Source organism: Callospermophilus lateralis, unplaced genomic scaffold (assembly GCF_048772815.1).
Source record: "Callospermophilus lateralis isolate mCalLat2 unplaced genomic scaffold, mCalLat2.hap1 Scaffold_323, whole genome shotgun sequence".
In the NCBI taxonomy this organism is placed as follows: Eukaryota; Metazoa; Chordata; class Mammalia; order Rodentia; family Sciuridae; genus Callospermophilus; species Callospermophilus lateralis.
In genome coordinates this window covers 908991-935810 of record NW_027513809.1, presented here as the reverse complement: position 1 = coordinate 935810, position 26820 = coordinate 908991, and the positions used below count along the sequence as shown (strand labels likewise).

General features: G+C 40.1%; 1 pseudogene; it reads right to left on the bottom strand.

Annotated features, from left to right (window-relative positions):
• Positions 1-24729: 24729 nt before the first annotated feature.
• On the bottom strand, positions 24730-26453 carry LOC143386388 (ezrin pseudogene; annotated as a pseudogene).
• Between the last annotated feature and the right edge of the window lie 367 nt (positions 26454-26820).

Below are 26820 nucleotides of genomic sequence, written 5' to 3'. Positions count from 1 at the left end.
ACTTCCCTTAACTCTCAAAGCATTTATGCTAGAAAAATTGGGGATTTAAAGTATTTCCTCCTGTCTCTAAAATGCACATACGCCTTCTGAAGACTCAGTTGGATCCTCGTCATCTTTATGACTTGGGAATGTCTTCCTTAAGGTCCTGGGAGCCACCTCTTTAGAAAGTAGACTTGGAAGGATAATGCTAAGCCACTCCATTTCTGTAGGACAGACAGCTTAGCTCCCTCAAGTGCATCTCTTTAATATGCAAAGCCATCCTCTGTGACAAAGATATCAATCAGTAATCTGCTTCTGTAGATAAAGCCAAGCCTGCAACAGAGATGTCACCTGTCCCCCAACACCTGGTGAACTCAGGATGAACTATGGACAAAGATGGCAGGCATCCTTGTGACCTCTCACTTGGGGACCATGTATCTAGTGCACATTTGCAGAGCACTTAGTCTCTCCCGCTATCCAGGGATCTGTCTTTGCAGTGCCCTCACGTGTTGCCTGCATGGCACATCCCCAGTGGCTGAGCACATATTAAATAATACAAATGCTTTCTACAGCCTTTATTGTGAGGTTATTGGCTTAAGAAAACTTGGTTTTTAATTGTATTCCAATGCTCCTCTCAAAACTGCAAACACTCTGTGTGGCTTACTTGTTAAATGTCACCATAAGGGAACAAGAATGAGGGAGGAGGATAAGTCAAGAATAACTTTGAAAAAAAAACCAAATTCTTAAAAAAATTTATCCTGTTATCTGCAATTCCCTCTCCAAGTTTGCAGCCCAACTAGGATGCTTGGCTCAGCAGCAGTGGCTGTTATCAGGGAAGATGGTAACAATTCACTCTCAAAGGGAAATCTCAAGGAAGGTTCAAATACATTAATGACACTTTCTGGACTCTACCAAAGGGCTCCTTGTCCCGCCACCCCACAGTCTGCCCTGCATACAAGGTGGCCTGTCGACCGGCCCCTAGCCCATTACTGCTCCTGTGCAGGGGGCACGCCAGGCCCCACCCCGCCCTTGGTGCCCTCTCATTGTGAACGCAGCCTCTGACATGAGCTAAGGAGGCCTCAACTGGATGGTGCCCTTATTGTCCTGGCCACAGACGCCATGCCCAGGCAGCACCAGGCCCTCAGGAGACCCAGCACGTCTCCAGAGAGACAGGGGAAGGACGTCTGCACTCCCAGGCTTGAGCCCCTAGGATGGGGCAGGTGGACACTGAAGGACACACACGGACGCACGTGGGTCGCCGATGCTGGGAACTGTGTGGACCCATATGAACCCACGGGCAGCATTGTGGGCTAAACTGGGCCAAGCATGAGTGGTGTCACCACCGGGGACCTGGAAGCCCACTGTGATCATCAGGCATTCTTGGTGGGGAATAGTCCAATGACCGCTGCGCTCCGCACTCTCAGGGGCCGCTAGGTGCACACAGGCTCAGGTGCACTGGACCTTGGACACTATGCATCTCTGCCTGAGGGCTCTAAGGTCGAGGCCACCTTCTGGGCTGCTGCAGGGGGCTGGCTCCCACTAAGCCAAAAACCCAGCTTCAGAGCCTGAGTGTTTCCAAGTAGAGGTTGGGTGAGCGCATCAATGGCTAGAGGAGGTGTACACAAGTTGACTCGCCATGCAGTGGGAATACTGAGGCAGCCTGGCTTTCCACCAGCTAAATTCATAGGGCTCCCAATGTGAGGATGATCGCCAGGTCCTCCTCTTCATTGGCTCTGAGATTCTCCAAGTGCAAAACAGAAAAACATCTGATTCACAAACCAGAGATCACACTGTGGGACGAGGCAGCATTGTCCAAGTGTTTCAATGAAAATGGTGCCGAGTTCTAAACCTCTTCCTCCTGCTCTCAGGCCTGACTCCTGTGCACTTACTCATCAGACCTCAAGCTCCTCATCTCCAGCAGCATATCCCTTAGTGCATTCTCCATCATGCACTGGAAAATACTGGATGAGGATAAGATCGTCCAGCATTTTCCAGCACATGATGGAGATCAAAGAATATGGAATTTTTATTTTTAAATCTTGTTTCTCTGCTCCTCATGTGACAGGCAGGCTTGAGTGCAAGGCAGACCCCTACACAACTCACTTCATGCTGAGTGTGGACAGACCCAGCATGGTATAGCCAGGAGCCTCACAAGCAAATAGAGGGTGCTTTGAACAACCAGAACCAGGAATTCACTTTGAGAGAAGGAGACATATGAAGGTACAGAATATAACAAGGTGACTTGGAGAGAAGGAGGCTTGAGGAACACAGAGGTCAGAACATAGCAATTTCACCTCTGCTCTCCTTCATCCCTCTGCCAGTCTGTGAGGTGATAAGTGAGCCTTAAACATGATGAGCATGGTGTCAGGCAAAGTGCAAATTGTGATAAATTGCCTTCTACAATAAATGGACTCATCTAACTTCAACTTTGATTCATTAAAAACTAATAATTGAAGGCTTTTATGCCTAGTTAATTTTCAGTTCACTAGAGCATGCTGTTCTCCAAGCATTTCAGTTGATTAAATTTAACTGAAATGTTTATATAATTGTCTCCTCTATTTTTTTTTATGGAAAAATAAAGCTGGGGTCCTTCAAACTCAAATGCGGTGAAGCAGAATCAACATTTCACTAAAAGACTGAATACACTCCAGGGTTAACTTACCAATATCTTCCCACCCCCAAAATAGAGCAGCACAATTACCACAGCACCTCAATGTTTCTACCTGTGGAAGGGTATCATGAAACCCCTGATGAGCATGAGTCATGATTGCGGCCAGTGAAGCTCTACATCAAACCATGTTGGTTCAGTCACTTGAACCCCAGCCAGAAACTTGACAAGATGGTTTATCCCCAGCCTGGCTGCCAGCCAGTCATCTAGAGATTGTGTCATGCACAGAAGGGATGGGGCAAGTCATAAATTTTAGGAATGTGTACTTATTTTTCAAATATTCCTCAAGGAAGGGGGCAATAGAAGATTTGCTGGGTTGATAGTTATTATGCTTCCCTTACACTCAGAAATTGAAATAATTTGATGTGTATGGAAATACCCATTTTTGGTGACTTTAAGACAAGATGACAAGCATTTATTATTTTCCTGCCGTATCTATTCACTGCTGCAGTCCGGCTGGGCAAAATTACCGGGAGGTGAAAAGCAACTTGAAGGTTGAAGCGGGAACTGCTTTATTTCAGGGAAACTCAGTGGGAACTGAGCGGGCACTCAAGGTAGCAAAAGCCCTTTTATTGTGGGACAGCAGAGGTGTATATACCTAACTGATTACACACAGCTTGACTCAATTAGAATCATCTAGATACAGCAATCAGCCAATAAGGAATCTCCATCATCTTAATGGCTCTGTGCCGTTGCTTCACAAACTACTCCACCTGGCAAACTGCCAGGCGCCATCTTGACTTGGTTGTGGCCCTCAACAATTCACAACATCTCCTGAACAAAAGATGTTAAATGTAATAATAAAATTAAACAAATATTAGGGCTGGTGGCTGATCTTGGTGAGAGAATATGGCATTAAGTTCCAGTCTTCAGGACCACAAAAAAAAATTAACATCATTATTTTCTACTTATTCTTCAAAAACCCCAAGAGCCTTAGACTCCAATACAAAATGTTGACTGAGAATCTACTCTGTGCTAAGAAGAGCTGAATTCAGTTGCTAGGAAACATGTGCAGCAACAAGCAGTGTCACCTAGTGCCAAGACCTGAGGGGATGGAAGCATCAGAGGACCAAGGGAATCCCATGTCAGATCTCTTAGTGTGGAGGAGTAGAAGAATCCAACAGCAGAAAAAATAGAGAGTGCAATGGTGATTTGTATCTCCAAAGACCTCATCCGTCCATTCACCAAGTCAGCAGCAGCTTCTGGGCTCCACTCAACATTAACAGAGAGCCTGTCATTCATCCCTGGGTGGGAGTGAGAAGCCTGGGGAACTAGGCTTGTAATATAGATATAGATATATATTGATTATATAGATATAGATATAGATAGTGAGGACACTTTCATTCTGGCACCAGCTGAGAAGTCCTTGCTTGTAGGTAGATTCTGGACCCTGAAGTATTTGAAGTGTCTCAACCCAGGCTCTGCCTGTACACTGCAGGTATTTAGACAGATGCCCCTCCCAAAGATTGGGTTTTACATCTCTCTCCAGAATTTACATAGAACCTGAGAAGCTTCTCCCGAGTTTGCAAAGAGTAAGTTACTGCCATTGGTTGAAGAAGGGGATCAGGAAAGAAGTAAAGGAAATAGTTCCTCCACACCTGAGATTGTGGACTGTGTCTGAGAGCTGACTAAGCATGGTTCCCAAACTCAGGATTAGGACCTCAGTTAAGAATTCTGGTAGCAGTTTCCTTTGAGTGAGAGTGGTCATAGGGAAGATTGCCTAGCCAAATGTGGATAGCTACCCTGAGCAAATCCCTTTTGTGAGTCTCAGTGTAAAACTGGATGGGAAAAGTAGAGCTGACTTCCTGGTCATTTTGTGTGAAATATGTGTGATAATATATGTAAACGCCTAGAGTCACAGAGAATATGCAGGAAGAGCAGTGAGTGCAGTTATCACTGTCACTACCAATGTGTCATCATCTATCCATGGGATTTAGAAGGGCTGATGATCAAGTGTGTTGGTTTCCTATTGCTACTGTCAAAATAGCTACTGACTTACTGGCTTAAAACAAAATAAACTTACTATTTTATAGTTCTAGAGGACTGAGTCTGAAATAGGGCTTGCTGGAGATTACAGACTGAATGTGTGTTTCCTCCCCCAAATGTGTAGGTAAAAATCTTGACCCTAGTGTAATGGTTCCAGGTGGCAGGGACCTTGGGATGTGATTGGTCATTTAGGAGACAAATACTATACAATCAAAGCTTGCCCACCCCCTTTTCTGCCATGTGGGGACCAGAGGAACTGAAAGCCACCTCACAGACCCACAGCATAACCTCCTTCCTGCCCCATGATGAGAAGCCTTTTGTTAACATGTCCCCTCTTTTTGGCCCTGGGGCTAGAAGCCTGAACCTAGTCATTGGTGAGGCTATATTCCTTCCAGAGTCTGTGGGACAAGAGTGTTTCTTGCCCTGGCAGCTCGTAAGGCATGGCTGCCTTCCTTGGTTCCTGGCCATTCCTCTTACTCCCACCTTAAAGCCAGGATCTCAGCAGCTACCAACTCTCCCTCCCCTTTGTCAAACATTGCTCTGCCTCTGATGCTTCCATTTGTAGGGATCTTTTGATGACCCTGGGCCATGCAGCTAATGCAGGGTGACCCCGTCTCAATAGTCTTGCTTAGCCACATCAGCAAAGCCCCTTCCATGGTGTGAGGCAGCATTCACTGGGTTCCAGAGCCAGAATGTGGACACATCAGGACACCTTTATCTGTCTACCACAGAACAGCAGGCATAAAATTAATCAAGACGAGGAAAGAACTGCAAACACTATTTATTGTGGCTCCTTCACCCTGACTCTTCAGTCAGCCCACATCCTGGTGACTCTCCAAGATGTGTACCATGAGAGGCTCCAATCTGTCACTACTTGGGGCTTTGTGCAAAGGCACCATGGGAAGACACTTATTGTCTGTCACACCAGTCCAGCTCTCTTTTTTAAATAAATAAATATCCATCTGGCACCTGAGGGTGCATTGCACAAAGTTGGTAACAATGCTCTCCCTGTTGGGTTGGTGGAATGAAACAGCAGTTGAGGAGTAACAAGATCAGCCTCTGGGGGTGGAGGGAATTGCTGGCCAACTGCATGTCCCACAGGACCCCTTGGTAATGTCCTGCACTTCCTATGCTGGGATGGACTGGTTATTGGCAGAAAATAAGAACATGGGGAACGAGGGGTTTCTAAAATTCTGAACAGACCAATAGAGAGTAAGAAAATTGGGTTAGTAATAAAAAATTTCTCAACAAATACAATCTTAGGACCAAAGGGCTCCACTGGTAACTACAGATATGTTCATATGAATTAACATGGTACTTCTCAAATGCTTTCAAAGAATCAAAGAGGCAACTCTTACAGATTTTTTTTTTTTTTAATGAGGCCACCCCTCAGTTGAAAACACATTTGACCTATCAGGTAATTTGATAAGCCACGTTAACAATGAGGGTGAACCTCACACAATCACCTCAAAAAAAGGCAGGAAATATATTTGACAAAAATGAACACATTTCATGAAAATAAAACAAAACTTTTAGCAAAATATATATTGCTGGGCGAAGTGGCACATGCCTTTAATCCCAGTGGCTCAGGAGGCTGAGGCAAGAGGATTGGAAGTTCAAAGACAGTCTCAATAAAAGTGAGACCCTGTCTCTAAATAAAATACAAAAAAGGGCTGGGGAGATGGCTCAGTGGTTGAATGGCCCTGAGGTCAATCTCTGGTACGCCCCCACAAAATAATATGTATAGAAGGAATTTACCTGAACATAATGAGACTTTCAGAGGAAAATTCCAAGCAAACACACTTACTGTGGAGAACAAAGTTTTTCCCTAAGTTCCAGAATAAGGCAAGAATACCTGTTCTCAACACCCACCCTTACCAGCCAAGGAGATTAATAAAAGAAAAAAAAGACATCCAAATTGGATAGAAAGAACTAAAGCAGTCTCTCTTGACAAATGACATGTTCTTATGTATAGAAGATCCTCAATGTGCCATTCAAAAAATTTATTATGACTAATAAATTTAGTAAAGTTGGATAGCAGAATTTATTATCATTATCAATGCCAAACAAGACTTTAAATCAATTAAAATCTTTCATTAGGGATAAAGTTACTTTTACATTTGCTACAATTACAGTAAATATATTTCTTTGTATAAAGGGACAGTTTTTGGAATTTAAAATATCCCCACTGCAAGATTACATATTTAAAACTCTGTTTGTTGCTCATATAATAGTGGATTACTCAAATTAAATGTTATACTGTCTCAAAAAAATAATTCACTCATAAGATTCAGAAACCATCTTTATTTATAAAATTCTATCCTAAGAATTATAATTTCATTAAGCTTCAATTGTAGCAAAAGTCTAATCACTTAAGTAAAAGCACTTACATAAACTAAAAATGAGAGCTACATTATTTTTGAAGGCAGATAAAAAGTATTGTCAGGTTTCTTGTTGTGCTTCTTGATGTTCAGTAACAGACTCTTTGAAGGTGGAATCAACCCTGAAGGGAACTTACTTCTATTTGCAGAATGCAAGGGAGGGAGGAAATCCAGCTCTTTGGGGGAGATAATGAGGAAAACACCATGGTCCCATTGAGAATGGAAGGGGGTGGTGGGCCCTGTGGAAAATATTCTCAAGATGCTCCATACATGTTTCCTGGAGGAGGTGGAAGATAAAAAGTTCTTCTCTTGAACTGATCCACTGGAAACAATGGACCTCTGATTGGAGGAAAAGGTAAGAAAGCCAATCCAGAGCCAGTTGCTTGGTTTCCAGCATGGAGAGATGAATCAGTTACATTGGAATCACCAAGATCAACTTTTGCATCATTTCTACTGGTTTTAATTTCTGAAGATGAGGCCCATCCAATTTATCCAAAGGCAGCATAGTGGAACTTCTGAGTTCAGCTGATCTGGATGGTCTACAACCATAATTAGAATAATGTCCATCTTGCCTTTGTAGAGGAAGATGTAGATCAGAATATGGTTGGCCTGGTGGAAGGATCATTATCCTATGGCCCTGTTCTCATGGAGGTGCCAGGGGCCCAGCACCAGAAGGTGTTGTCTGCTTTCACTTAACCTATCACAGCTTGATTCTCTTCTTGCACCGCTGGTCGGATTGTCTAGAGGATTCTCTGGGCCCCTTGAGCCTCTTTTTCCTCCCACTGGCACCAAAGGTGACAGTATGAGTGGAACCCTATTTTCCAAATGAGAAGTTCTTATTTCACATGAAAGTAGAACCAATTGTGAGGAACCATTTGGGCAATTCTGTCTGCCAAAGGCTGTGTTTGAAATATCAAGAACAAAAGGATCTTTTTCTACAAGTTTAAATTTGAAATACATTTCAATTTATTTTTGTCTATTGTAAGCATTTTCTTTCCTTAAATCATTGAGGTATGTTTCAGCACTCAGAACACCAACTCATTATCATGTGCTTTTTTAATCATAGTAAATAAAGTGCCCCTGATAAGGACAAATTGTTCTTTCCAATTCTTCAAGATTTTTGGCTTGCTTTTTATAGGTTTCCAGTGGTTTAGTTATATGGCTGATCTTTTCTTTCACTTTGAAACATTTCCCCTCTTACACTACCTGGTAATTTTCCCCTTATTAATTATTTTTGGAGATTCATTACATTTTCTTGATATACTTACATCATGACTTTAAGTGTATGCTAAAGATTCTGATTCTCACTTTCAAACTGTATTTTCTTCTTGCAAAGATGCTTGTTCTGTCTTAAGATCTCTAATATATTTTATAAGGTCTTCCTTTATCTATTTCAGATAATAAATAAGAATTTTATTTCTTTCTATTTCTAAGCTTTTAAAAGAGGGCTTTACCTTAGCATCATAAACCAGTTCTTTCAAAGCTCCTTTTGACTGATCTAAGTGAACACAAACGTCTGATTCACTTTCCATTGTCAATTGCAAGTTACCACCATCTGTTAGGACTTCTCCAAGCACAGGAGCCCAATCTTTTATCTGCAGCAAGTGTTCAGTTAGAGACATAATGTGATTTTCTTTATCTCTTAGAACTTGTTCTGCATGTACTTTAGAGTGTTCAAATGCCATTTTCTGCTTATTACGTCCATTCACTTTTTCTTTTCATACTTCAACTTCCTGTAAAAGCTATTCCTGACTTTCTTGAAGTTGGAAATTTTCATTCAAATCCTCTTTTATTGTTACTATAACTCCTTCTTTATTTATTTGACATACTCTCAAGGTTGTTTTACTTTCAGGTATTTGTGATTTGAGGAATTTTGATTCATCTACTAAGGACTTAATTCTATCTATCAATTCATCCTGTTGAGAATGTTTAGTTTTCTCTTCTTGTAGCTCTTTTTCTAGAAAGAGTATTTTATCCTCATATTTAGATACAGACCTATCCAGGTTTTCATATATTGCCTCCAAGTTTTCTGCTTCTATTCTATACTCTTTCTCCAAAATGGCATCCTTTAAAGATGACTCTAAGCCTTCATACTTTTTTTAACATGGCTAACTTTTTTAAGTAGTTCACACTTTTCTTCAATTCATCCAGAAAGTTTTAGAGCAAGCTTTTCTTCTCTTCTAGTGGAGCACCTGCTTCTCACAAATTGATAACTTCTCTGCAAAAATAAGAGAAGAACAAAAAATCCAATAGCTGTGCTGAGAGCCATAGCCAAGTAGGAATGATGCATGGGATTTTTGGTTGAAAGGTGACCCCAGCAAGCCATTGAGATGATAATGATTATGGTAAGATGCACATTCAATTGGAGATTAGACCCCTGCTGTCTGCCTAGGCCTGTTACTTTGGAGCTCTGGAGAGTTCCCATTGGTTGGGGAAGTGCAGTAGGAGGGAATTCTGGAGGAGGGAGTTCCTATTGGTGAATTGTGTCCCGGAGAAGGCTGCATGCATGGCGTTCGCCGGAGTTTTGGAAATAAAGTTTGTTCCTGCTTGAGTGGCTCATGATTTTGTGCCCAGCCAGACTGCGGCAAGCTGTACATATCACCAACTCCCACGGACAGCCATAAGGACTAGAATGTGTTTCCATGTCCTCAGACAATGCAGACCACAATCCTGCTTACTTCTTCCTCAAGTATGACTGAGGGGCAGCTGTTGCTCCTCCATCATAATAAGGCTACTTTAGCTATTTCCTCCACAACCCAACCGTGTCCAGCCATGCCAAAACAGGCTGTGAACACTCAGGCCTTGTTCAGAAACAAGCCTGCACCAGGCAGTGAAGCAAACCATTGTGAACTAGCAGGTAGGGGTGCCTACAGACATGGGCATATGGAGCCCCAATCATGGGCTCCCAGGGGCCTAGAACACTCATGCTGACTATAAAAGAAGTCTTGGCCCCTTCCCTATGCTGTGAATCCTGAACCAGTGCAGGTTCAAGCCTGTTCCAATCAAGCCATAGAGAAGTCCTCTCCAGGTCACCCACTCATTGGTTTGGTTTAGGCGAGGCCAAGGCAGGTCTTATTATGTGCCATTCTATAGAGTCATAATATTAAGTTATTATTCATTCATAATCAGCAAGTTGGTCATTATAAATATATAGCAAATAAAAAGATAAGTGAGATCCTTTCTCAAAACAAAATTAAATTTTTCATGGGATTCTCACACAGAGACAGGGGACACGAGGGTATTCGATAGGAAGCAGTGTTTATTTGTGTCCATCCAGCCTCAGTGGACTCATATCCAAAGGCTGAACATTTAGTGTAGGGAGTGATCCCTTATATATTCTGGTTAGTTTCCTTTTATATAGTAGCCTTTTATTCATATAAGGTAATACACATTCCTGTTTGGCATTCTATTTCTATACTACAAAGTAGCAAGAATGTTCAAAGCTGGTTTCTGGAGGTCTCACAATGATACAGATGGCATCATGTTCTCTTTTGTTTGTTCTGAGAAATCTCTAGCACAAAATGTATCCCAGTGGTAAAGCACCCCTAGCTTCTATTCCCATACCAAACTAAGCAAATATCAGATGCACTTCATTTAGGGCAGAGAATTTAGCATTATAATGAATTATAGTGAGCAAAGTTTACCCTGGGTCACTTAGAAGAGGAGCTATGTATCTTTGGCTGGTTTAAGCTGGTTCTTCCAGGTCTTTTCTAAAGAACTATTTCTAAAACAAAGAAACAATTTCAAGTGCTGTTAGTGGTGAGCAGCTCTCTTCCTGCAATTACAGGTGTTCCTAAGTTCCTGCCTAGCAGATCACCACTTTGCAGACTTTTAGTGGTGGGGAGAAAAATCAGAAGTGAGCTTGAATTCTTGGGGGATCCCTTTCCTCTTACTATTCTAATCAACTTCACGGCAGCACCTCCAGTATCTGAGATGCAGAGAGTTTAAATGGCGTCCAAATCTAGATATTTTGTTAGGTGCAGGGTAGGATCTCCCTCCCTGAGGTAGTAGTTACTCTTTGAGGGAGACTAAAATCTATCTGAGTGCCAGCCACTCACTTTTCTCACTTACTCTACCCACTGGTATCAGAATCAGCTTTCTCTCTCATAGCTCATTGCCCAAGGCCCAGGTGACCCAGGAGACCTTAAAGGCTAGTTCTTTGGGAGTGGGTGGAACCACTCTGCATTCTGCAAAGGGACACCTTTGTTCTGAGAGGCTACACTGATAGGAATCACCTGCATGTTTTCTTCTAGATTATCTTGATAGTGGGGTTGTGATGGATGCAGTCAGGTCTCTTTTAAAGCAGCTGTTATTTGTGGCTAGAGGCAATCCCAGAAGTCTGTTGTCCTGGACTAGAGAGGAGAAAGCATATTTGGGCACATAGAGAAATTGCTGGTCATGGGTACAAACAGAGTGGGGAAGCTTGAAAATGCCTCTGAAGATCTTCCTGGGACACTTGGTAAGAGATTCCAAGAAGAGAGACAGGACTCCTGACCCACCAGCTTATGAGCCATCACTGCTCAAATGCCATAGATTCAAAGCCACATCTTGATGCAGTGGCAACTGCTAAGTAGTTAGTGACTGAAGCACAGAAGGCCGGAGCAGTTCAGGTCTTCGTGAGAAGGTTTCATGTGCCAAGCATTTGGCCACTCACTGGTGTGAATCAAGAGGTGCTTGCCAAGTCCCAAGCTTGCTGGCCACTCACTGGTGTGAATCAAGCGGTGGTTGCCAAGTTCTCCAGGCCCTCCATAGAATACAGGGATGGATCCAAAAGAAAATGACTCAGTTTTAATGCCTGTCATGTGTGTGGGATGCAAAGCCACCTTATTACAATGCTAAGGAAGTAAAATATGCTCAATCTATATACTTCCCTTGAAACCAGAACCCTTAGCTGGTGCTGTGATCCAAATGAATGTGCCCTCAGGAAACTGGACAGTGCCTGAACCCACAAATACAGCCATCTGAAAGTTTTCTATTATTTCAAGAGCAGGGATTCCATAGACCTTGCTGAGCCCTCAGACCAACTCTGAGCATTTAATTGGGACTCAACAGATACAATATTGAGTCAGAAATGTTTAAATAGGTAGAAATATGGGTGGTAATTACCTCTTTGCAAGCCAGAAGAAACTAAGGTTAATCTGAGCAAGATGTGATTAGATAGAGATCAAAGCAGGAGTGGGAAGCTCTGTTTTTGCCCAGGATTGTCACTCCAGGCAGCCAGCAAGACAGGAATGGGCCTCACTCAGGAGCACTGCCATGACACATACGGATGAAAACAAGGATCTTGTGCATGAAGCACAACATAAGCTCGTTCCAGTGATTTGTTCCTCCATTAAAAAGGGAAAAGTTAACTGGCCCAGTGTGCCTTTTACCATCAACAGAATAGACCATGTCTAGTGTGGAAGAGTATTTCTAATTTAGGTAAAGAAGTAGAGTGCTATTAGGAAAGAGTAACTGTGCTAGGAACACCAGGGAGATAGACAACCAAAAAAAGGAGATATATATATATATATACACAAGAGATGTGTCCTCTCGGACTACAGTGCTTTCCCTTGAGAATAAATATATATATTCTCTGTGGTCCGAGAAGACAGTGGTATCTACATGCTGCACTTTAGCCACTCAGCATCCTACAGAAGCCAAGAAATTTCCACCCATCTTTGCTATTTGTTCAATATCAGTGGTAATTCGGGTCATAGGAACAAATTGCTGCATCTTCATATAAGTTAACTTGCCATCACCATGGATCTGCTGTATGTTGGTCTTCCTCATGTGCTTGAGCACAAAGCTCCCAGATGCAGGTGGTTGCAACAGGAGCTGAGATGAAGTCCCAACCACTAATGGCCTCATCACCAAAATGGAATCCAGCTACAGGAAAATGTTGACACACACAGCCATGCTATATGTACACGATGCAGAAAAGCTGAAGGGAAGTGGTGATGTGGAATGAGCATGCAAACTTATATCCACAAAGTGAGAAGGGACTCAGTTTTAGTTTTATAAGCAGCACAGAGCAAGATATGTCAGTCACCTCTAATGTAGGGTCTTCTCACACATCATGTGCACCCAGACACCTGATATAATCAACAACCAAAGCAGGAGGTCAATCAGTAAATCTGTCAAGGGACACCATGGCCCCCTCTGCCACCATTCAAGGCCTTTCACCCCATTAGTGTGATTACAGTGAGAGCCACAGGTTGTCTTTTGTCTTCCCAGTCATGGGGCTTGGTTGACAGATCAGTTTGACAAGGGCACATTCAAGCTGGAGTCATAAAATACTATTACCCTCAATGCTTACTCTGGGGCCTGACCCTTTCTTCTTGAAAATCTTAAAGTCATTTTATTGTTCTTTCTTTCAGATTTAGAATTCTAAACTAATGACTGGTCAAAATTATGAATATGATATGTATCATAAATTCATTAAATTCAAATTAAAGATGCTGTATATATATATATATATATGTATATATATATGTGTGTGTGTGTGTGTGTGTGTGTGTGTGTGTGCAGTTTGTTTGCTTTTTTGAGAAGCAAGCTGTAGCAAAACTAACACTGAGGATTAGCTCACATCATGTTCTCTAAGTCACAATATAATTGTAAGTTCCCAGTGTTTGGATCAAAGTCCTTGAGCACACAAGTGCCTCCTCACAACAGGGAGTGTGACAGGTTGGCCTCTGAGGGCAACTCCAATTGGTCCTTAAAGACATGTTGGGGAAGAAATTCTAGTCACCAAGCAAAACAGATGGGCAAAGTAAGAAGAAGTTTTTATGGCCCAAGGAGATGTTAGGGTTTCTGGGAGCCACCAGGAAGTACCAGCATGGGGTGGCTGGAGCAGCAAATATTGTCTGAAAGGTCTGGAATCCGGAGGTGTTAGATAATGCCTCAGCAGGGCCCTAATTCCTCTGGAAGCTTCAGAGAAGGGTCTGCCCGCCCTTGCTCCTCTCCAGTGCCTGATAGTTTTTTGGATGGGGCAGTGGGGTTCAGAGTCCACATGGCACCCTTCCCATATGCTTCTCTGAATCTGTGTTCAATTTTCTCTTCTGATACAGTCCCCTAGTCATGTTGGATTAGGTGCCCAGTCTGCTCCAGGATTATTTAATCATAATCAGCTCTACCTACAATGACTCTTATTTCCCATGCAGGTCACAGTCTGAAGAACCAGAGGTGGAAACTCAGGAGCAGGAGAGGTCACCATCTAAGCCAGGCATTGCCTTAGGTGGGATATCAACTTCACTTTTTTTCTTTGTTCAAAAACAGAATATTAGAGAAACCCATCCTTGGGACTATACTAAACTTTTTACTTTTTATAACTCCCTCAAACAATAATCTCTTAATAAATAAACTAATGTTTTCTTCCAGAGACTTGAATGAACAAAAATTGATTATCTATTCCCACACAAGATAAAATATATTTATAATTCCTTGTGAAAACTTCCAAGGTAACCAGTTAGGAAACCATAATCACACAGCAAGCTCACAGTGATGTGAGTGTTGGAATCCAGATTTTCCAACCAACACTTTGATGAAGTATAGGAAGTAGTAGATTAATAAAGGCAGGCAAAATTTCCTGGGAAGCCAAGCTCTTCCTATTACTAGCAAAATATCTGACTTGAAGATGTTGAAGGAGAGTCCCAGACCTGGAGAAGGTGCCCTGGAGAAGATCTCAAGGTAAAACAATGTCAGGGGCCATCAGCCCCATCCCACAGCACCTCCCACATAGGCAGGGGCAGTATGCCACCCCTCTTGTATTTGAGACAGTAAGGCCCAGGGAACTGGCACTGCCTGTTCAAGGTCTAGGCGACCAGGATTACAGGGCCATGTGTGGTTGTTCTTAGCTGAGTCTGCCTCAACCTGCCATGGAAAGAAAAGTTTATTCCCAAATAAGTGCCATACCAGGACCCTCATATGTGTGCTTATCATTTGACTTAGGCGCTTGCCATATTATCTTTGTTTCAATTATTTGTTTGTTTGTATGTATGTATGTTTTAAATACACAACAGCAGAATACATTACAATTCTTATTACCCATATAGAGCACAATTTTTTAAAATATTTTTGTATATAAAGTATGTTCACACCAATTCATGCCTTTATACATGAACTTTTTTGTATTACAATTCTTATTACACATATATGCCACAATTCTTCATATCTCTGTTTGTATATAAAGTATGTTGACACCCAATTCAAATCTTCATACATGTACTCTGAATAATGATGTACACCATATTGCACCATTCTTGCTAATCTCCTGCCTCCTTTCCCTTCCACCCCTTCTGCTATCTAGAATTCATCTAATCCTTTGTTTTAATTAAAGAGAAAAATGCAAGCCCTTCTCTAGGAGGTGAAGGCCTATGCAAATGCACACATTTCCTGCCACTAAGATGGCACCATCTTCCTCAGTTTCTTGAAGGCAAGAGTTTTAGGGTTGCTGAGAGTTGGTAAAAAAGAAAAAAAAATAAGGCATGAGCAAGTAGAAGATGTCTGGACTATGGTGCACTGTTTCCCCAGACTCCAGGCCAAAGCATAGAACATAATGAATAATGAAACCAAGACTCATGTATATAGATCTCCATCCTTGCTCTGTTGGCTATGGGTGGTGAAAATGTGGATGTTGGAGAAGGAAAGTGGATAATAATAGCAATGACTCTCTGTCATGTATTTGTTAGAATGTTTTTTTTTTTTTAATTCAGATTGACAGATGTTTCCACTACAACTCCATATTTCAGGAGCTGGTTAGAGGTGAATCAGGTTGCAACCAATGCTCCTGGGGCCTCTGAGAGATGTTAATAGATATCCTCCTAAGCTCAGCCTCCACAAAATAAAATTTATAGTCCAATAACAAATGTCTAGCTACAGGGCAGAAAATGGCTAAAATACAGAATATCCAGGACACCACTAATTATTGGGAAACCATTGGTTGGTTTGTCTTTAACCCTTGGCCTTCAAGAAAAGAAAGAATAATTTCTCAGCAAACTGTTTTCAGCAATTTCTAGAAACTATGCCAACTTGTACAAAGACAGACTCAAGTCTCATGGAGGTAACAGTTCAGGCATCTTTCCCCTATTTTCGTGTGTACATTTTCATTCTCCAATAAGTGACACATACAACTTTGTAAAGAAACAGATTTAGGGAACTAGATTTTTTTCTATTGCATTTGCTCTTGAATAATGTACAGAATGTGTAGATCTTAGGTGTATTTCCCACAATATGAGTCAATTTTCACCTCAAGCCCATAGCTCTGCCTGGAAAATGAGCTTAAAACATTTATTCCAAAGTGAAAATTTTGTGACATCATGATTTGTTGTAGATTTCCCATGGAATTCATGTTTCTTACAACATAACCCCTCTCCATATCCTAGCTTTGGGCTATAGAAAAGAAGTGGCTTATCTGTTACTGGGGAGTCCCACTGATTCTGCTGGTGCCACAAAGTTCATATTCACCAAAGAAGAACCATCTGTGCTGACAGTGACCCCAAAGCCATGTTATGCTTAATACATGCTAGGATTATTCCAAATCTTTTGCAGACATAGCTTACTAAATTCTCAAAGCAATCCTGCCTGCCATGTATTATTGTTATTATATTTCAGGAATCTACTGAAATTTGTAGAACTATTAAGGATCTGAGTACAGATTTGAGCCCAGGCAGTCAAGCCGCAGATCTGTCCATAGCTACTTTTCTATGTCTACCATATGAGCTTTGACTCATCTGGTCCATTTTGTTTCCTCCTGCCCCTGGAGCTAGAGACAGAACTGGAATGGGCAGGTAACTAAGCAGAACCAAGTGGATTTTGTTAAAAAGATTGCCCTGCTGCAGGTCCAAGCATTGCTCTTTCCTCTGAAATTGCTCCTTTTGAGCAAGATGTGGGCCTGGAATTTCCCAAGGCTGTGTTTTTCAACTTATGGAGAAAAGTTGCCCTCCATAGATGGCAGCACAGACAAAGATAAGTTATGCAAAAGAGAGAAAGAAAAAGACCTGGTGTTCTAGGGACCAGACAAGCCTGAACTTCCCACCAGAGGGATAACAAACTCCTTTTCTATGCATGAACTGTTTTGATATGGTAATGTGGTACTTGCCACTTTAAGGGACTTGACAAAGGAAAATGCAGAGTAAATGCAGGCAAGAGAAAGAACAAGTGCTCACATTTAAACATATACAAAATGACATAGACAGAAGCTCACATTATAGCCATGTAACTGAGACCCCAAAAGACCTGACATCTGTGCTTACAGTGACCCCAAAGCCTGTTCAGACAGATATTTCCATAGTGAAGCTATAAATCAGAAAAAGAGTAGATGAGAAAACCTGTTGAGCAGACAAGCTTACCATTCTGTGCCATGGACCACTGCCAAAGAACCTCTGTGCTAGCTAAGGTGTGCTGCTACAATATCCAAAATCAACTCCCATAACCTAGTACATAGATGAAAACAACCTCAAAGCACAGAGACCATGGGCTATCCTTCTAAAATACACAGGCTATAGACACAATTAGGAAGTCCAATTACTATATCACATTTAGTCTTTGTTTACCTGGTATTACAATGAATGTTTAATCTTGGGAAGTTCATGACAGGCCCCAAGGCCAAGAGTTTAAAAACCACTTCAATTGTCAGAATTGTTAAAATTCAAAACCAAAACCAAAATAAAAACAAAAACAAACAAACAAACAAAAAAACCACTCATAATGTTATCCCTTAAATACTTTGTATGAATATCTATTTGCACAAAAATAGAATTATTGTATAATATGAATTTATTTTTATTTTTATTTTTATTATTGGTTGTTCAAAACATTACAGAGCTCTTGACATATCATATTTCATACATTAGATTCAAGTGGGTTATGAACTCCCATTTTTACCCCAAATACAGATTGCAGAATCACATCGGTTACACATCCACATTTTTACATAATGCCATATTAGTGACTGTTGTATTCTGCTACCTTTCCTATCCTCAACTATCCCCCCTCCCCTCCCCTCCCATCTTCTCTCTCTACCCCCATCTACTGTAATTCATTTCTCTCCTTGTTTATTTTCCAATTCCCCTCACAACCTCTTATATGTAATTTTGTATAACAATGAGGGTCTCCTTCCATTTCCATGCTGTATAATATGAATTTAAAATCTGCTTTTTGTAATGCGAATTTGATATAAATAGTTTTCAATAAAATTTAAGTCTTTAAAAAACTGTATATGTTTCTTAACTATAATAATCTCTTGCTGTTTATTTTCTTCGGTGCAAATTATTAACTGAACTGTTATACATGAAGTTGGAAACTTAGAAAACAATATAACTGTTTGGTAAATTTTAGAATTTTCACATAACGTCATTTAGAAAGAAAAATTCTTCCTCAATGATTTAAGCCAACCAGAAGGTAAACCAATAAGTGATAAGCGATCCAAATTGACTTCTATGCATCTGTTTAAACAGAAGTATTGATGAGTAATGAGATTTCACCTTACTAAAATTTTTTTTTCCCAATACAAGTTAATAGCAGTGCTGGAGCAATTAAGGACATTTACGTGTTTTACGGAAACTTTTCTAGTGAACAGAACTAGAGTTTTCAGTTCACTTTCTGGTTTGGTTTTTAGCTGAATTTAAAATTGGAGTTATATAATAAACAGGAATTTGAAGCATAAAGGGGAGAAACTTTAAAAATTTAATGAGTTCTTTGATTCTTTTGTGCCCAGCTAAATCTTTTATGTAAGGATACTTGAGAAATAAAATTTTATAGCAAGTTATTAATTCTATTGGAGTTCTAGAGAATTTTATCTATAGAGAATTAGAAAAGGAAAACAATAAGACCCCTTTCAGCTGGAGAATAATTGCTGAATTTTCATAAACACCAGACCATTCTTCAAAGCCAATGAAGCATTTACTACACAGTCATTTAAGGTGAAATGGGATGTTTGCTTTATCAGGAAGCCAAGTTGGAAAAAAGCAAGCTGTGGTAATGTCTCTACAACACAATTTCATGCAATTGGGAAGAAAAATATATTTGGGAAAACTTTAGTAAGGGACAGAATAATGTGATTTTATGTTGGAGGTAATTTACCTAATTCAGTGTATCTTTCTGGTTTTGTAGGCCCTTGAAAGACTTTAATGTTTACAAAATTTCTAATTCACTTTTTTTGCTCAGAGACTATCTCTCAAAACCATCAGACTTCTGTTTTTACTTTGCTTGAAGACTGGAAAAATGTTAGTAAATGCAACATTTGGAAATATTTGTGTTGTCCTGTTGCATCCATTTATTTCTAATCACATTTCTTATTAAATTCTATTTCCCCAAATACCACAGCACTATAATTTTTCTACTGATAGTCTATATTTATACTGGGGACCTTAGGGCCCTAAAATCCTGAAAGAAAAAATAAAAGAATAAATAACATAATCAGCAACCATATATCTAATACAATTTAGTTGATTTCTCTCAGAAAATAACATGCCACAATTCTGTGAAGTTCTAAAATTATTTTAAAAAAATAATTTTTGGTCCTTTCTGTGAACTAAGTATATAATCATCTGCTTCATCCATGGGAAGGACCAACACAAATAAGGTTTTCATTTTTTAAGTTCTCTTAGTGAATACTGGAAATCCAAATGCCTAAAAGGAGATTGTATTCTGTTTGATTTCTTGTCACAGAATACAAGTTGCAGAGAGATATGTGATGTGAGCCATGGGCAATAAGATAGGCTGCACCAGACTGGGTTTAGAACCCAGGACTTTGCTGTCTTGCGAAGTAAATATTTTGAGCCATTCCTGATTTTAAATTGGGAATTTCTAATAAAATACAAAATAACCACATAAAATTAGGAAATTTTGATACACAGCATGTTAACAGATGTTTGGAATTTGGCCTTCAAAATATTTTTTCCAATAGTTCTTACACTGAAAACATTTTGGTTGGCCTGGAAAATATGTATCAATCTTAAGTATAATTATTCTGTAAACTCCTTTTTGTTAACTGGATTTATTGTATTATTTAATTTAATTTTATATTATGTACTCTTTGAAACAGTGAATTTGGGAACAATTTGTCTCATTGATTGCTGCTCCATAGTGTGTGGAGAGTTTTTGGATGTCTTCCTTTTGTTAATCCAGAGATCCTAGAGATCCTGGTATGAAAAATGAAAACAACTATATGACTAATTAAAATTAAACATATTTGCATATTTATCTCAATATTTAGGATTTTGTTATGTTTGTTTCCTTTTCTTTTCTTTCTGCTTTTTTTTTTCCTTGAGATTAAACCCAAGGACACTATACCGTGAGAAACATCACCAACACTTTTTATTTTAAGACAGGTTTTGCTAAGTTGCCAAGCCTGGCCTTGAACTTGTTTTCCTTCTGTTTTAGCTTCCAGAGTCACAGGGATTATAGGCATGTGTCACCACATCTCTCTAATAGTATTTCAGGTGAAAGATATTTTAAGGTATGGTATTATTCGGCTAATCAGTCTTCCATTTTACATATAAACATAATAGAAAGTTCTTGTTAAAGACATTTCAAAGAGGGAAAATGTCATGGATTCATTTTTATCCTAATTTTTATTAAATATGATTTATTCTACAAATAGTACTTAATAACACTAGAGGGAGTAACAAAGAAGAGAAGGAATGAAGGAAGGAAGGAAGGAAGGAAGGAAGGAAGGAAGGAAAAAGTTACCTGTAACCTTACCTTAAATCAAGTAACTATCTTCAGTTTTCACCTTATACTCTATATATGAAGAGTATCATAACTGTGAATATGGGTAAGTGCCAGTTTGATTCTGGAAAGACACATCATCATAGATACTGACATAGTTTTGAGTATTATAATAATTTGTATGACCATCATTTTTAATGTCTTTTTATTGTTAAGCAAACTGAAGAAAACTGCACCACATTAAACACTCTATCTGCTGGGCCTGTGGCACACGCCTGTAATCTCAGCAGCTGGGAATGCTGAGGCAGGAGATGCAGAGGCAGGAGGATCATGAATTCAAAGCCAGCAGCAACAACAGTGGGGAGCTAAGAAACTCAGTGAGACCCTGTCTCTAAATAAAATACAAAATAGGGCTGGGGATGTGGCTCAGTGGTCAAGTGCCCTTGAGTTTAATCTCTGGTACTCCAAGAAAAACAAAAAACAACAACCAAAAAAAAAAAACCACTCTATCCTTGGGAATTCCATTGTTTTCCAAGTTTTGATAATGTAACTAGTACTATAATAAATATATTTAAGCAGGTATGCTTTGCTCTCATATAGGGCATAAGTTTTTCAGGTTAGGCACATACACAACACAGAAACATGGTTCACAAAAATGCAAAGTTTTGTGGCTCCTAATTACACAGATCAAATAGCTTTTCAAAAATGTTATAACAGGGCTGGGGATGTGGCTCAAGCGGTAGCATGCTTGCCTGGCATGCGTGCGGCCCGGGTTCGATTCTCAGCACCACATACAAACAAAGATGTTGTGTCCGCCGATAACTAAAAAAAAAAAATATATATTAAAATTCTCTCTCTCTCTCTCCCTTTCTCACTCTCTCTTAAAAAAAATGTTATAACAACTGATGACAAGATACACTATCCTTAAAATCCTTAAAAAGTGAAATATTATAATTTAAGGCAAGTTTTATTATAGGGATAGTGTTATATTTATGACTATATGACTGGAGTGATTGTATTTTACTTTCCACAAACACATAGAATTAGAAAAAAAGTAGGTCACATCTTTCACATCTTATTCCCTAATTCTCTTAACAGTGAATATTGATATGATGAAGGAAGTTGTACAAAAATGGAAGAAACCTTTACTGTATATTCAAGTTGGGGATTATAATTTTCATAAAATATAGAATGAACCATAGAGCCTATGGGCCTCACATGGCTCAGGAGGTTGGTCTGATATGCTGACAAAGCATTTTTGGTCTGATGGGTGGCTGACAAAAGCATTTTTGGCAAAATTTAATAATTAGCTGTTGCTCTATATAAATTCACCAAATTGGAGAATTAAATTAAGTCAGGTAAAGGAAAAATTAGTTGCTCTCATGTAAATATATTAGGTGAAGTCATATTCTTTGCCTACAAGTCCAAATAGCTTTTTCTGCCCTTGAAAATATCACAACATGAAATGCCCATGAAATCATCCTATTTCTAAACTGTATTCTACAAAACTGTTATAGTCTCTATTCCACTAACCATAGTCATATATTTAAATATTCAAAAACCAAGATTATGACATCATGTGTCTACAATGTAACTTAAACATCAAAAATTTGAAAGTACCATATTGATATTTATGAACTTTTAGACTTATTGAAATGGTTGAAATGATGTTGAATACAAGGAACTTCATGTGAGAATATCTAACAAGTTTTATCAAATTTGTCACTTTCATTTGTAGTGAGTAATAAAGTTTTAAAATGGCATTTCAGACACACTAGCAGGTAATTCAATCTAACAGTGAAACCAAAATGTTATTTTGAAATCATCATATTTTTACAGAAATCTATTTATAAGGAAAGTAAATTAAAGACTTTTATGTTATTAGAAATTTAATAAACCTAGAAAAAATGAAATAGCTACCTCATTTTACTCCCAAAATTTACAATAGAAAACACAATTTTCCTAAATTCATGAGAAATACCAAATCCAAATAATTTGAAAAAAAAATCTTGTGCACAAATATAAGAAAAAAAAGACTCTTAAGAAAGTCACTGAAGTCATTCTTAATCTAAATATTCAACAAAATACAAATCTAAATACTGTTTGATATTTAGGAAACTATATCTAGTGACTTAGTTGGAGAACAATCCTCTTTTCAGGAGTGGTCTTTTAAAAATTAGAAAATATAAATTTTATATTTAAAGAAATAAATATAAAGAAAGTTTTGGGAAAATTTAAGTCTGCTCTTCATTACATTCTGACTTTCAATTTTTAAATTCTTTTCACTTATTTTCCAAAACTAAAGTTTATTTTTGAATTCTAACTTACTATGTAAGTTTTCTGTTCCCTGCCTTAACTTATTCAAAGACAATTTTATATTTGACTACCTATTTCTAATTTTACTGTAAAGGAAAATATAATAATAATTTTGTAAGAATAGCTAGCAGTAATTAAAAACTCAGTTACATCAAGGCATGTATCTTTGGACAACAAATATGCATTTTCTCATCTGAATTTCACAACAGTCCTCTAAAGAACACTATTACGTTCATGTTATTGATTGGAAAAGTGACTTTCACTCTTAAATATTTCTCTTTATATGAGAATATAAATATATGGTTATTAATATAATTTATATAATAAATTATTCGATAATTCCAGAAGAAATCATATTCTTAGACTGGAGTCATGGTTGGGAGAGAAAGACCTAGAAACAAAGTGAAGTTTCACCATGATATAGCAATGGTATTGCTTCAAATGGAAATTATTGGTGTTGACCTTGATCACCTGGCCAAGGGAGTATCTGTCAGGCTTAGCTTTTTTTTAACCACAAATTTCCACTGAATATTTAAAAGATGATAAAAAAAAATGATTTATGTGCCTTCTCTTAGGAAAAGCTTTTATTTGAAACAAATTAGAATTATAATGTTAATTTTTTTTTCCACCTTGGACTACTTTTATTTTGTGTCTGCAGTGTGGAATTTGTTGGCATGAGACAACCAAAAAGGACAACCCGCAGAGAAGGGCCGGGAGTGAGCCCAGCCAACAGCTCGTGAAAGCCACTGTGTCAATAGGTTTTTGAGGACATGACAGAGAATAGAAATTGATCAGAAAGAGGTTCTCATGATGACAGAGTCTCTTCATGGCTGGAGTCTGAACAATCTTAGAAAATTGAAGTGTGTAGTTATGTGCACAAAGAATTCCATGAGAGATTTTTACACTGCAATTACAGCAGGTAATCAGTTTCATTACTGCCCTCACGTCACATCAATTTCAGGGCCGTGGTTACATGGTTTTTTTGATATGTAATTATTTTATTCTGTAAAAGGTAACAAAATATACAGAACAAAACTTTCCCTTTTTAAAACTAATGTTACAAACCCATATTATCACATATATAAATACTATATTCTATAGCTGATCATTAATTAAGAATATAAGTCCAACAGTGTATTCTAACTGTTAAGCAAAAAAAAAACCAAACCAAAACAAAAACAAAAACAAACTTTACCGGAGAGTCCTCCTGTACCGTTCATTCTGAATGACCACTGCAGATTTTTGCCAGCAGAACTGAATGTCTGGAGAAAGGAAATCACTGGGTGGAGAGTGCTTTAGACTCAATTTTCAAAATAATTGTCACCCCTCAACACAAATATACAGAGATGGACCCTTCACAGAAATCAAGAACAAATCAATTTTGAGTTCATTTCAAAAACAGAAAAAGTATGGCACAGATGTAAGCCACAGTGTGGTTTTCTTTAATGATACTGCACCTTGGATCACACAGGCCAGCATGAAGTTTGTCACTCAGACTTTACAGAAATCTTTCCTTAATTCCATCAGTCCTGCTTCAAGCATAAAACAGGAAGTGATTCAATAATTCTCATAAAAACCAGACCTGTTTGGCACTAGCATACAATTGGGAAGAACAAATCAGAGAGGCTTCTGCTGGTTCCTGACCCAGAGGACTTCTGCTGGGTAACCGCTCTTTTTATAAGGGACCTGGAACATGTTGAGGGGCTTCTAGATTTAGAGTACTAAAGAGTCAAGTGTGACATGTCTGCCCGGGACCCTCAGGCCCGGCCTTTACATGGCCTCGAACTCGTCGATCCGCTGCTTCGTGTTGCCCTGCCGGATCTGCCGCAGGGTCTTGTACTTGCCCTGCCGCATGTTCTCATTGTGGATGATGTCGTTGTGGGTCCTCTTGTTCTCATCTCTGGCCTGGGACAACTCGTTGCTCGTTCTTCTCGGCCTTGGTGATCCGCTTCTCCTCTTTGCGGTCGTCCAGGATGCCTTCACTGCAGAGTTCGGCGCTGTAGCCCATGGGCTCCGCGCCCTCCTCCTGCGGGCTCTCCTGCACGTGGTAGCTCACGGGCTCGTACACCGGGGGCGGCGGGGCGGTCATCACCAGGTGCAGCTCCACCTTGGTCTTCACCAGGTCATCCTGGGCTTCTTTGGCCCGGTGCTGCCACTCCTCAACCTCGTCCTCCTTGCGCCTCCGCGCCTCCTCCAGGAGGGCAATCTTGGCAGGGTACTCGCAGCCAGCTGCTCCTGGCTCTTTATGTGATCAGCCGCCTATCTCTCCAGCTCCTCCTTGGCCCTGAGCACAGCCACGCGGTCAGCCTCCAGTCGCTCAGCCTCCTCCTGGGCTCGCTTCCTTTCGTCCTCCAGCTGGAGGGCTCTCTGGATCTGGTCATTGAGTTCTTTCTCGGCCCTCCTGGTCTTCTGCTCATAGTCCTGCAGGAGCAGTATCAGCTCCTGCTTCTCCCGCAGCATCTGCTCCTTCTCCCGCTCAACCATCTCCCTCCTCTTCTTCTCAGTTTTCAACTGCTGCCGCTCCAACTGCTTCTGGTGCTTCTCCTCCCGCGACTGGGCCTTCACCTGCACCTCGATGGTGTCCGGCTTCCTGCGGCGCATGTACAGCTCATGGTTCCCCATGCAGAGCTGCAGGATCCGCTTGTTGATTCTCAGTCGGGGGGCATAGAACACGAAGTCAGGTGCTTTCTTGTTGATGGGCTTAATGACAAACTTCTTGTCATTGAAAGAGATGTTCCTGATTTCACTCCAGGGGAAGCCAATCTTTGGCATCAACTTATCATCTTTCTCATAAATATTTAGTCCAAGGGCATCGACTCCAAGCCAGAGGTCTGTTCCTTTCTTGTTTTTGATCTCAAAGTAGTTGATTCCGTACATTTCCAGGTCCTGTGCGATCTTCAGGTACTCCAGCATGGCACTGTCCTTGAGCATCCCACGGTGTTCCGCCTGCCACACCTGGATCCGGTCTTCCCACTGGTCCCTGGTGAGTTTGTGCTGGTCCATGACTTTTTGAGGGATCAGCCTCTCAGAGCTGAGGTACCCGGACTTGTGCATCTCTTTGTTATAGTCTCCGAACTTGGCCTGCACAGCTAGGATCCCAGGAGCACCTCGGTCTCAGGAGGAAAGTAGATCTCGTCACTGAGAATCCCCTCCTTCACCTGGAGAAAGAACAGCTTCTGGGTGATGTCCTGGATGAGCTCCTCAGACACGTCCTCAGGGTAGAACTTGGCCCAGAACTTGAACTGGAGGGGGTTCTCCTTCCTGACCTCCTGAGCAGACACCTTTTTATCAAGTTTCAACCAGGTAGGAAATCCTTTATTGTCCACATACTGGAGGCCAAAGTACCACACTTCCCGGAGGCCGATGGTCTTAACCACCTGATCGAAGAGCTGCTTCCTGGTGGTGTTCGGCTGGATGGCGAACTGCAGCTCCGCGTCCATGGTGGTGACCCGCACATTGATTGGTTTCGGCATTTTCGGTTCCTGGTGGGCTCACTCAATCTCCCGGAAACTCAGCTGTGCAGCAGCAGCTGACAAAGTTCTCGCGACCTGCGAAGGCTGCAGTGGACCATAATGTTAATTTTGAGTAGGAAGAGGTTGCATTGAGATGGATTCACCTAAAACTAGCTAAAATTGATAAGATGTTTGAATTTTCTGTCCAAGTTAAAATTTCACTTTTTTATTATTTTTTTTAAATTTTAATCACAAATTTCCACTGAATATTTAAAAGATGATTAAAAATTGAAAGCACAAAACCAACCTGAAAATTTCCTTTAAGTATTAAGAAGCTTATACTCCAAAATATATCAGACTTTTGCCAATGAAACACAAAGGCTAGTGT